Source organism: Pelobates fuscus, chromosome 7, assembly GCF_036172605.1.
Source record: "Pelobates fuscus isolate aPelFus1 chromosome 7, aPelFus1.pri, whole genome shotgun sequence".
In the NCBI taxonomy this organism is placed as follows: Eukaryota; Metazoa; Chordata; class Amphibia; order Anura; family Pelobatidae; genus Pelobates; species Pelobates fuscus.
Genome location: NC_086323.1, coordinates 14834056 through 14844631, shown reverse-complemented (window position 1 = coordinate 14844631; position 10576 = coordinate 14834056). Strand labels below are relative to the sequence as shown.

The 10576-nt window shown below is 45.0% G+C and overlaps 1 non-coding gene across 1 annotated transcript; it reads right to left on the bottom strand.

The window, feature by feature from the left end:
- Nucleotides 1-9369: 9369 nt before the first annotated feature.
- Nucleotides 9370-9484, bottom strand: LOC134570232 (U5 spliceosomal RNA). Its single transcript, XR_010084874.1, has one exon. It is a non-coding gene; the product is annotated as a U5 spliceosomal RNA (small nuclear RNA).
- Between the last annotated feature and the right edge of the window lie 1092 nt (nucleotides 9485-10576).

Below are 10576 nucleotides of genomic sequence, written 5' to 3'. Positions count from 1 at the left end.
ACACCCATCATCTCTTTAATCTTGGGGTCTGTCTGCTGGGCTTGTTGCACTATCAGACTCTGAATCTTTGGTTCACAATCAGAAAGTTGCTTAGGTGTATGCGTGAGTTGTGATAAACTGACAAGGTTCCTTGTTCCTCTAACAGTATGTTTCCCTGCAGCCATCTTTCCTGGACCCACAGGCAGAGTCTGTCCGTGCCCCTCACTTTCACTCCAGGTCATCACACCTACCGAACTTTGGAAACTGGCTAAGTCTGGCACAGAGTAAAGCTCACACACCCTCTGCCCTCCCTCATAGCCTTGCTGTCCCTTCACAGTTTCACCCAACGCATCACATACGTCTGCTTCAGGCACATATTGGCACATATATTCATTCAGCCCCCTCTCGCTGGAAGGCTTTTCCCATACATTTTCACAGGACACATTTGACCCCCCTTGATCAGATACAGAATTTTGCACACACTCACATATTTTCTACTCCAAGGCAGGCCATCCTCTCACAATCTCACATGGCCCCTCAGACTCTCCTGCTGCAGCCCTGACCCACTTCTGACTTGGTACCACTGCGACTAGTGGTACACATCCCTTGCTCTTACCTTCCTCCTCTCCCTTACTCTCTGACATCCCAGCCTCACAGTATTTTGATACAGGCACATCACTACTCACCCCTATCTCACATTTGGTAGACATCACTGGTTCAGTAACAAGTAGATATTTATCCACACCCTGCCCTCCCTCCCAGCAATCACAGTTCACAATGTCTCCCAAAGTTTCACACAATACCTTAGGTGGAGCAGTCAGCCCTTCTGGCTCACAAACAGTGTCCTGTGGAGCATAGTGACAGAGCATCCTGCCCAAATCATTCCCCAACAGAACATTAACAGGGATATCCTCCGAAATCCCCACTTCCCGCAAACCTTTGCCTGCACCCCAATCAAGGTATACACATGCCAGGGGCACAGCCTGTATGTAATTGTATGTAATTTTATTGTAAAATGAGTCTAACTCAATTATTTGAGTCTCAGGGTATGCTGGGCTTGATATTGATGTTTAAAAATAGACGAAATTATATGAAATTTTACATTTCTGTATAGTTGATTTAGTTATAATTTGGTGATTGCAATCATTTGTACGTTAAAAGAAGAATTTTATCTGATTTAGTATTATATTATGTCCTGTTTTTTTTACATGTATCGGATGGGCTGGTTTTGCGTCAGGGTCCTACTTATGGTGTTTGTGTTAACTCACTTTCCGTAAGGGCTTAACCCTTTCAGGACGGAGTCAATAGTGCACGTTCTGATCAAAACAAAACGTAAACAGAAACTGGAATTTGCGCTATATGTCTGTTCACCCGTAGTTCCCCTCTTTCATATTATGTGCACCCACACTTATTATATATCATTTTATTCAGGAGAAACAGGGCTTTGATTTATCATTAACTATTCATATATGGAACATAATTTATTATGAATAATAATTTATTATGAATAAAATGGGGTATGCTTAGTCATTTTTAGTAGCCAAACACTGGCCAAAGTTAGCGTTTATATTTGTTTTTGTGCGAAAAAAGCAAAAAACAAATATTTGGCCAGTGTTTAAGTGGTTACTAAGAAAGACTGGACATACCCCACTTGCAATACCTTGGGTTGTCTACTTTTGCAAATGGTATGCCATCATGGGGGTAATTCTCATTCCTGGGCTACCACACCCCCTGACAGGGGTGGCAAAGTGCCGTCTGGAGCCATGGCTCCACCGCGGGCTATGGACGGGCCGGCCCTGACCTTGAGGCACACTTTCGTGTTTTGCGCTGCTTTCACTTCTGTTAAAAGTAACTCTCCTAATGCAACAAATTCTGATTCAATACTCTGTTTTGTACTTTCTTTGTAATATTTGTATAATAATTGATGTTTTTTTACTGAATTGCGCATGAATAAAGAATATAATAAACAAACAAATAAAGCATTATCTTACTTGGTATCCAGTGCTGGGCGAAGATCCCACCGCTACCTTCTATGCCCTGTCTGATGTCATTGCTTTTTCTTCTCACATAGAAGCATTTATTTAGACAGATCTCTATTCTCAGAGTGCATGCGCACTCCCAGCGCTGCCAGTATGCGTAAAGTTGATCATGCCTGACAGGGCCGCCACCAGAAATTTTGGGGACCTTAACTCAGCTCAGGGTCTCCAAATGCCGCCCACTGGGTCCGCTTCCAAATACCGCCCACAGGAATACACACACAGACACAAACACACACACTGATACAAAAGGACACAGATACATACTAACAGACACACATACTGTAACAGACATACAGGCATACATACTGACACACACATACTGAGACATACACACAGGCATACATAGTGACAGACAGGCACATACTAACATACATACAGACACACATGCATGAGGACATAAAGACACATACATACATACAGACACCGACATACATACATACACACAAACATACATACATACACACATACATACTGACAGACATACAGACAGTGACATCCATACACACATACATTCATAATGGCATACAGACATTCACAGACATACATTCATAATGGCATACAGATATACATACATACATTCAGACTGACATACATGCATACATACAGACATCCATACACACATACACACAGACATACGTTCATAATGATATGCAGACATACATTCATACTGACATACAGACATACATATATACATATATAATGACATACAGACATACATATATACATACAGACAGACAGACATCCATAGACATACATGCATGCATACAGACATACATACATACAGACAGACATACATACATACATACAGGGAGTGCAGAATTATTAGGCAAGTTGTATTTTTGAGGATTAATTTTATTATTGAACAACATGTTCAACCATGTTCTCAATGAACCCAAAAAACTCATTAATATCAAAGCTGAATATTTTTGGAAGTAGTTTTTAGTTTGTTTTTAGTTATAGCTATTTTAGGGGGATATCTGTGTGTGCAGGTGACTATTACTGTGCATAATTATTAGGCAACTTAACAAAAAACAAATATATACCCATTTCAATTATTTATTTTTACCAGTGAAACCAATATAACATCTCAACATTCACAAATATACATTTCTGACATTCAAAAACATAACAAAAACAAATCAGTGACCAATATAGCCACCTTTCTTTGCAAGGACACTCAAAAGCCTGCCATCCATGGATTCTGTCAGTGTTTTGATCTGTTCACCATCAACATTGCGTGCAGCAGCAACCACAGCCTCCCAGACTGTTCAGAGAGGTGTACTGTTTTCCCTCCTTGTAAATCTCACATTTGATGATGGACCACAGGTTCTCAATGGGGTTCAGATCAGGTGAACAAGGAGGCCATGTCATTAGATTTTTTTTATACCCTTTCTTGCCAGCCACGCTGTGGAGTACTTGGACGCGTGTGATGGAGCATTGTCCTGCATGAAAATCATGTTTTTCTTGAAGGATGCAGACTTCTTCCTGTACCACTGCTTGAAGAAGGTGTCTTCCAGAAACTGGCAGTAGGACTGGGAGTTGAGCTTGACTCCATCCTCAACCCGAAAAGGCCCCACAAGCTCATCTTTGATGATACCAGCCCAAACCAGTACTCCACCTCCACCTTGCTGGCGTCTGAGTCGGACTGGAGCTCTCTGCCCTTTACCAATCCAGCCACGGGCCCATCCATCTGGCCCATCAAGACTCACTCTCATTTCATCAGTCCATAAAACCTTAGAAAAATCAGTCTTGAGATATTTCTTGGCCCAGTCTTGACGTTTCAGCTTGTGTCTTCAGTCTTGTTCAGTGGTGGTCGTCTTTCAGCCTTTCTTACCTTGGCCATGTCTTTGAGTATTGCACACCTTGTTTTTTGGGGCACTCCAGTGATGTTGCAGCTCTGAAATATGGCCAAACTGGTGGCAAGTGGCATCTTGGCAGCTGCACGCTTGACTTTTCTCAGTTCATGGGCAGTTATTTTGCACCTTGGTTTCTCCACACGCTTCTTGCGACCCTGTTGACTATTTTGAATCAAACTCTTGATTGTTCGATGATCACGCTTCAGAAGCTTTGCAATTTTAAGAGTGCTGCATCCCTCTGCAAGATATCTCACTATTTTTGACTTTTCTGAGCCTGTCAATTCCTTCTTTTGACCCATTTTGCCAAAGGAAAGGAAGTTGCCTAATAATTATGCACACCTGATATAGGGTGTTGATGTCATTAGACCACACCCCTTCTCATTACAGAGATGCACATCACCTAATATGCTTAATTGGTAGTAGGCTTTCGAGCCTATACAGCTTGGAGTAAGACAACATGCATAAAGAGGATGATGTGGTCAAAATACTCATTTGCCTAATAATTCTGCACTCCCTGTACAGACATACTTAGACATACATAAATAGGCATGCATACAGTCAGACAGACATACATACATACAGACATACATACAGACAGACATACAAACAGACATACATGCATACAGACAGACATACAGACATGCATACAGACATATACATACAGACAGACAGACATACAGACAGACATACTTACATAGACATACATGCATGCATACAGACAAACATACAGACAGACATACATGCATAAAGACAGACATACAGAAAGACATACATGCATACAGACAGACACACGCACACAGCTCATTTTCCAGCCACCCTCCTGTCTCTTACCTTTTCTTTGTAGGAGGGTGGCTGGGGATAATGGGAGTCGGCGTGGCTCCCTCTTCACTGCCTGGCTCTCCCTCTTCACTGGCGCGCGCGCGCACTCCTCCCGTGCGGAGTGACCACTTCCTCCCAGCAGCACTTGCGGTTGCTTTTTTTTTTTTTAAAGGGGCCTGGTCGCGCTATACCACGGCCACAGCGCTGACCGGGCCCCTGAAGATATAGGGCCCCAGGGCCGCCGGGCCCGTGACAACCTTTATGGTTGTCACTCCCTGATGGCGGCCCTGATGCTTGACAAGGTGTTCCTAACACTGTAGTATTCTAGTAACCATCTGGATTATCAGGCCCCGACCCCACTCCGTGTGCATTAAAATAACAGTTATACTTGGCATTATTCACTCAATACGCTGGTCTCATTGTGGACACCCAGTCTTCCCGGCTGAGATCATCATCCCGTTGGAAAACTCACGCGCATGCACGGCAAAATGCCAGCCTTCATTTCTTCACATAGGTGCATTAAGTCAATGCATCCTGTGACAAACGCTCCTTACTCTGGACGTTTGCCATAAACTACTGAAGGGGTGTAGAAGCTGGCCTTCTGCTCACCAACTATGGGCCATATACATTGTGCCAAACTCACAATTTTCCCTTCTGTTCGCAATACATTTCCCTCCTAGTTCGTGGTATACAGTTTCTCGAACACAAAATCATTTCCCCATTTCGGCAGTTACAATCTACCAAACACCCCCTGGCTCATTAACTACAAAGAAACCACAGACTTAAGTGTTCTCCATGTGTGGGCGCCGTTCGTATAACCGAACAACACGTGCTGGAGAAAACATCTTGTCGCATGAATGCAGGCAGCGGGACTTGGTCATCGAGTGTCTGGAACTATAATTTGGGCACTTGACCTTCGCGAACACCGGTGATTTCATACAAACGCCTGCTTCTTTCCATGACAAGCCAGGAGAGCGCTGTTCGGTAGGATTGTTAGCACGAACAAGGCGAACAATCGCTACCTATAGGCCAGGGGAAACATTCATCTGTTTGTTCGTACGGAACTCCCGAAAGTGACCGACCGCTACCACTATTTCTCTGGAACTAGTTTGGGCTGATGCCATGTGTGCGGTCGGTCAAAATTTACCCCGGTGGCGATAAGGCTGTGTTCGTGGGATTTGAGCGTTATTTGTACAACTTGGGAGAGCAGATCTAGGCTATCCGGGGATATAATAATTGTGGGTGTTCATATATGTGTTTGTGTATTTTGGGGTATTTTATGTTTTATGCTTCGTACCCCTAGTGCCTGGGAGATAGTTAGTTTAAGAAAAGTACACTGAATTATCTCCCAGACACAGAGTGTCCTGGGCGTGTTGTGGGAGTGTCATAGGTGTGTTGTGGGAGTGGCTTCCTATGTTACTCCTGGAGACCCCATGCTGGGGGTCTGTGTATATAAGCTGGCCACTGAGCCATAATAATTCAGTCTTCTTGTACCCTTCATCAAGTCTTGGCTGATGTTTGGGTATACCAGAGCTATAATCACTGCTTCACTTAGGACTTGGGAGAATTACAATGGATATTCTCAGTCTGAGTCAGTGGTGGAACTACCGCAGCCACAGGGGTCGCAGCTGCGTCTGGGCCTGCCTCTCCAGGGTGCCCGACTGCCCTGGGGACCCCTGCAAACACGGTGCCCACCGGCTAAGTAACGAGGCCCCGGTCCGTGTGAAAGAACCGCCAGGGCCGCATTGAAGGGGCCCATGCTGTTAGGGCCACCCGATGGCAAAGTATTACCATGAGGCCCGGTCAGCACTGAGGCACTTTAACAGCGCGACTGGGCCCCGTTTGATGAGGTCAGAGACTGGGAGAAAGTGACAGCCCCAGTCACTCACTCCTCCCAGCTTACACTGGGAGCCGTACGGGAGGAGGAAGGAGAGGAGGGAGTCAGAGTAGTTACTCTGACTCCCATCAGGCTGAGCCACCCCTGGACCCCAGGGAAAGTCACCCTCCTGCATATTAAAGGTTGGAAACACTAAAACATTTTGTATATGTGTGTGTTTGTATGTACGTGTCTGTATGAATGTGTGTCTGTATGAATGTTTCTATGTATGTGTGTCTGTCTGTGTATTATCTTAAATGGGGAGCTGGCTAAATGGCGCTGGAGATAAGACTTCAGGGTTCTACAGTTTGCAATGCCTAGAGTTTGGTTGGTTCTAGGGACCTTCTTACACCATAAAAACACCATTCCCTCAAAATTCATTAGAGATACATTGAAAGGAACACTATAGTGTTAGGTATACAAAACTGTATTCGTAACACTATAATGTCACTCTGCCAAAAATGTATCATTCCCCCTCCCCTCGAGTGTTTAACCCCTTAAGGACGTGTGGCATGTTATGATTCCCTTTTATTCCAGAAGTTTGGTCCTTAAGGGGTTGAAGGGTTAAAAATCCATTAACGGGGGCGGGGCCTGGCTGCCAACCTAAGTGGTCGCATGCAGAGCGTGCTCCGTGCGTGAAGCTCCTGAAGTGCCTTAATCTGGACTTTTGCCCACCAAGCCTAGCCATTTAGAAGCTGGCAATACGCTGCATCTACTTCTGCATCGCTTTGCAGTTTTTCCGACGCACAACGAGCAACCTGGACTCAACACGCAATTGCGGCCTACTTGTGGGTACTGGCGTGGAGATAACAGACGATTTTCCTGCTGGAATGAGTGGACATAGCAAGGGTTCCAGTGCCCCTCCCTTACCCGTGGGGGTTACCCCGGCCGGCCCCAGCAACCACACCCTAATCACCGGTCCCTGGTGGCCCTGCGACCCAGCACATGTTTCTGCTGGATGAATCGGCGGGAACCAAGATGGCAGGCGCAAGACCTCACACCATGACGCAGGGCACAATAGAATCCACTCTCACAAGTCTGGATGTAATCTATATGGAATTCTGGGTCAGTCTTGAGGAGAGGCGACTGGGTGTAAGTAAGCAATACTGCTCATATCCTTGGCTGAGGGCTCCGTGCCTGATTCACAGCGTCAGAGAAAGCCCATACCTAAGCACCGGAACATAGAAGCCTGGACATCCACTGCACGTCTGCGCCCAGGACCTGTTACTGTATTCCCAGACTGAGGGCCTCGAGGGGTATAACCACAAAGCAAATCCCACACCCTCGGAGGATGCACCAACGCTGCCACCGGGATACAGCTTATGGTGCCACAAGAAACCGGAGCAATGGAAACTGTATGCTGGTTCTTACTAATGCCTGGGTTCAGCGGAGGGGTCCACTAAACGTCGATGGGACTCGATATGTGAGACTACAGTAGCAAGCGTGGGTATCGGGTAAATCCAACAAAAGCCTAGTTGCACGTGGTGCATGAAGTTGCTTGACCCCTCGGGTGCACCCTATAATGTGCCATACTTAATTTGTTATAATAGCTCATTCACCTGAGGCAACAACAGCACTACTGATCATAGCCTAGTGTCAGCTTGAATAGTATTTTGTGGGGAGCTGTACATCCTTCAGTTATCTTCTTACTGTTTCTTGTGACTCTTAAATTCCCCTAAAATGAGACCTTCAGACTCTAAGTATGCAGTGCTGAGCTTTTCAATGTATGTCTATAATCTACATTAAAACCTATCTTGTACCTGTTACATGGTTGTTCTATGTCTCTGCATCACAGCTACTACTGCTATATTATTATTATGATGATATTTACATAGCGCCATCAAATTCCGCAGCGCTTTACAATGGGTGGACGAACAGACATGTAGTTGTAACCAGACAAGTTGGACACACAGGAACAGAGGGGTTGAGGGACCTGCTCAATGAGCTTACATGCTAGAGGGAGTGGGGTAAAATGACACAAAAAGGTAAGGATAGTATTAGACTAGTGACAGTTGCAAGAGAGGAATCAGTCAGTAAATATTAACAGTTTAATTTATACGCTTTTATGAAGAAGTGGGTTTTTAACGATTTTTTGAAGGAGTGGAGACTGGGTGAGCATCTAACGGAGGAGGGAAGTGAGTTCCACAGGAACGGTGCAGCCCTCGAGAAATCTTGATGGTGAGCATCAGAGGTGGGAGTACGGACAGAGGATAGACGTAAGTCTTCAGCAGAGCGTAAGGGCCTAGACGGGACATACTTGTGTATAAGGGAGGATAGATAGGTGGGAGCAGCATTATGTAGAGATTTGAAAGCAAGAACCAGAATTTGAAATTGAGCTCTATATTTTATAGGAAGCCAATGTAGGGACTGACAGAAGGTGAGGCATGGGAGGTGCGGGCGGACAGGAAGATGAGCCTCGCTGCCGCATTCATTATGGACTGTAACGGCGCAAGTTGGGAGCACGTAAGACCACTGAGACGTCTGTATTTACTTGTTTCTCCATAAAAAAGTGATTGACAAAAAAAAAAATTAAACCTAGTTTACAACTCCCAAAAATAAAACAAAAATCTATTAAGCCCTTACAGAAAGTGGGTTAACACAAACACCATAAGTAGGACCCTGAGGCAAAACCAGCCCATCCGATACATGTAAAAAAAACAGGACATATATAATATTACAAAAACAGATAAAATCCTTATTTTAATGAACAAGTGAGTTTAAATATCAAATTATAACTAAAGTAACATCCCAGAAATAGATAATTTTATATACTTTTGTCTATTATTATACATCTTTGTCAATCCCAGAATTCACTAGGCATCAAAAAATTGAGTGAAACTCATGGTTGTTCCTCTCCACGGAAATCTTTAGTAAAAGGCGAAAGATTTATTCGGTCTGAAGAGAAACCAGAGTATACATTATATCAGTAAAAGCTGCCCCCGGCCTGCGGGCTGATACTATCTAACTTATAGTGACTTTATTACGAAACATGTTCGGTGAGGATAAAGTACAGCCCAGCCCAACACATTATATCACACACTATAAACCCTTCTTATTACATTCCACCGAAATTAAATGGATTAAAAGCGGCAGCGGTTTACAGATCCGCCAAGTGCATTGTGGGTATGCAAATGAGCAGCAGTCAGGCTCCGTGCGAGTCCAGCGCTGCCCGTGTAATGAGTGACAGCTTGTAGCCTTCACTGAGCGCTGGGCTGGGACCGAGCCTGATTGGTCAATGCTCCCACTCTCAGCCAGCCCCGCCCACTCATCAGCCTCTCACTCCAGGAATCCTGCCCGGACAGTGCGAGCTTTAGCGCCCTCTATTGGTTGTAACCTCACATACACATATTGCAGCATCCTGACACACATCAGGCACAGCCAGCACAACACACACTGCACAACACACACACTGCACACACTGCAACACACAGACTGTACACACAGCAACATACATTGCAACACACAGACTATACACTGTGTGCAAACACTGCAACACACACACTGCACAACACACACACTGCACAAACACTGCACAACACACAGACTGTACACACTGCAACACACAGACTGTACACACTGCAACACACACACTGCAACACACACACACTGCACAACACACAGACTGTACACACTGCAACACACACACTGCACAAACACTGCAACACACAGACACTGCACAACACACACACTGCACAAACACTGCACAACACACAGACTGTACACACTGCAACACACAGACTGTACACACTGCAACACACACACTGCAACACACACACACTGCACAACACACAGACTGTACACACTGCAACACACACACTGCACAAACACTGCAACACACAGACTATACACACTGCACCATACACTGCAACACACACACACTGCAACACACAGACTATACACTGTGTGCAAACACTGCAACACACACACTGCACAACACACACACTGCACAAACACTGCACAACACACAGACTGTACACACTGCAACACACAGACTGTACACACTGCAA